General features: G+C 41.8%; 1 non-coding gene across 1 annotated transcript; it reads right to left on the bottom strand.

Annotated features, from left to right (window-relative positions):
- Nucleotides 1–278: 278 nt before the first annotated feature.
- On the bottom strand, nt 279–353 carry Trnas-cga (transfer RNA serine (anticodon CGA)). Its single transcript has one exon. It is a non-coding gene; the product is annotated as a tRNA-Ser (tRNA).
- Between the last annotated feature and the right edge of the window lie 2,423 nt (nt 354–2,776).

The following is a 2,776-nucleotide window of genomic DNA, read 5'->3' as shown; positions in this document are numbered from 1 at the left end:
GCAACCACAAATATAAAGTACCGAAGGCGATAGTATTTGAGCCTCCGTAAATGATATCCCTACGTACTTCTCCATAATTTAAGGACATATCGTCCTTTAGCACTTCTCCACACATGTTTTCAAATACACACCAAAAGCAGCGAGTTAAAGGACCCTTCTGTGTGCCCAAACTAAAGCTGAAAGAAGAATAAATATATAAAGAGAAAATTTTTACCCCTTCCATTCCCTACAGAAGTAAAAATCAACGAAGTTGAAACTTCCTGGCAGATTAAAACTGTGTGCCCGGCCGAGACTCGAACTCGGGACCTTTGCCTTTCGCGGGCAAGTGCTCTACCAACTGAGCTACCGAAGCACGACTCACGCCCGGTACTCACAGCTTTACTTCTGCCAGTACCTCGTCTCCTACCTTCCAAACTTTACAGAAGCTCTCCTGCGAACCTTGCAGAACTAGCACTCCTGAAAGAAAGGATATTGCGGAGACATGGCTTAGCCACAGCCTGGGGGATGTTTCCAGAATGAGAGTTTCACTCTGCTGCAGAGTGAAAATCTCATTCTGGGATCAACGAAGTTGATCAGACTTCAGCACCACCACATCTTTTTTTTTTTTTTTAAAAAAAAAAGTGTCCTCACGCACCGGGTTTTTGGGCCCATCCCTTAGCATGCAGGGACCGAGCGTCCCGCTGCAGAACGGTCGTCCAGGGCCAAACACTCGTCTCAAACTGCCTCGTCCGCCCTCAGCACGGCACACCGCGTTTCTCCGCAGCGGGCGCGCAAACAGGGCGCTCGCGGAGGCTCCGCAACGGCCTCTAAGAAAGCGCGGAAACTCCAAACAGGAGTAATCCAAGGGAAAAACAGGAACCGTGGCAAACGACACGGTTCATGTTGATAACATAGCAGTTCATTTTCTGTAGCAGAACTTCTCGACACAGTGAAGTTCAAAATATTGGTTGCACTTACTTGGCAAATCACTCGTATGCGGACTGTCTCGGCGACCAATTGACTACAGACGATATCACTTCACAACTATCACGATGACGAAATGTCTCCTTAGTTTTGAAAACTGTTCATTAGTTCCACAAATTTCTCACATAGGCATAAGAAATGCAAAGCATGTGCAGAATTTTCTTAATTCCATGCATGCTATCGAGATTTCATTTTTGCACACATCATTAGAGCTGTCAAACAGGACAATGAAATCATTAGAATATAATTCGCCAGTTTTCATAGCGTTTACATCTTTGCTTACTTCTGATTAGGAGAATGGAGTCAGCCTCACAAAATCTGTTGCTTTCACAACTGTAGCTTCATTAACGTGATGATCATTCTCACGTGCATGCCTGTATGTGAGTTTCATGATACCTCTATCTCCTCTTGCAAGAAGGTTTTTAATGTGTTCCTTTTGTATAAGCTGTAATAATCTGACACGCCCTACATACATGCGAATATCTCGCTGCATTGGATTTCTGGAATCTAAATAAATAAATAAGCTTCCCCAAGCGATGTGAATTTTTTGAAAGTTGACATCATTTGTTGGAGTTCAGGAGAACAGCAACAGATGCATGACATACCTGTGTATTCTCGATGACTTCTGCAACTACCACATTTCCATTCTAAAATCAGTGGTGGCATATCCTATATGTTCAGCGAACACAACAGATAAAAGTTGATTGTACAAATTAAAAATTTATATATTTAAACACTCATTCCTCGTTTCTTTCCCGTAATAGATGATTCTAATCGAATCTAATCAGCGTTTTCAAATTATTTTTATTGTATGGCGCACTTTCAAGTCGTTGAGACAGAAAGCATATGTGCCAAAACGTTTCCCAGGCACTACTGAAGTTCAATTTCTCTTCTGAACCACCATGAGAAAGCTTATGGTGTTCCTTCGGCAGGGAGGGACAAGAGGAAATTTTGCTAGTAATATGTATATTTGCACTGGTGGAAGAACCAGCTCAAATGCGAGTCGGACTCTAACGGAAATGCACGAATTGTCCTGAACTGATACGGTGCATCCTACAACCGAAGCAGTAAACACATATGCATTCATCGTAACGGAGTGATTTTATTACAGTCTCTTAACAGTGTACTCCCATATTTATCGAACTTTAGTGTTGATATGCACATTCATCTGTTCCTGGAATTTGTTTTCAGAGAAGAATGAACAGTATTCAATATCTTTTAGAAACAAACTTTTCAGCTTTCAGCGTGGACGAGTAGTGTGAAAAAAATAAGCTTAGTAGGCCAAACTTCAGCTCGACATAAAACAATCGCAAACAAGTCGAGGTAAGACATTCTGCAAGGCCTTCAATGTAAATATACATAAAAGAAATAGGTGGATTTACAGCTGCATTTTTACAAATAAACAATTTTGTTTCCCATGCCTGCTGGTTGCTAAGATTAAAGATACAAGCTGGACATGCGGTGGCATATCAGATGTAAGCCATCTAACACAGAAGGTTAAGAAGTACGAGTAATCTATTGGAGATAAGGATGCTTATTTAAATTTATCTGTCCTTGTAAGATGACATTGTAAAAGAGCACATAAAAATGCTAAATCTTTCTGGGTATGGCCAACAATATACAAAATGGTTCAAATGGTTCAAATGGCTCTGAGCACTATGGGACTTAACATCTATGGTCATCAGTCCCCTAGGACTTAGAACTACTTAAACCTAACTAACCTAAGGACAGCACACAACACCCAGCCATCACGAGGCAGAGAAAAACCCTGACCCCGCCGGGAATCGAACCCGGGAACCCGGGTACAAAATGG

The sequence above is a fragment of the Schistocerca cancellata genome, chromosome 3 (genome assembly GCF_023864275.1).
Source record: "Schistocerca cancellata isolate TAMUIC-IGC-003103 chromosome 3, iqSchCanc2.1, whole genome shotgun sequence".
Taxonomy (NCBI): Eukaryota; Metazoa; Arthropoda; class Insecta; order Orthoptera; family Acrididae; genus Schistocerca; species Schistocerca cancellata.
Note: the sequence above shows the minus strand (reverse complement) of the source record. Positions and strands in the feature narration are given on the sequence as shown.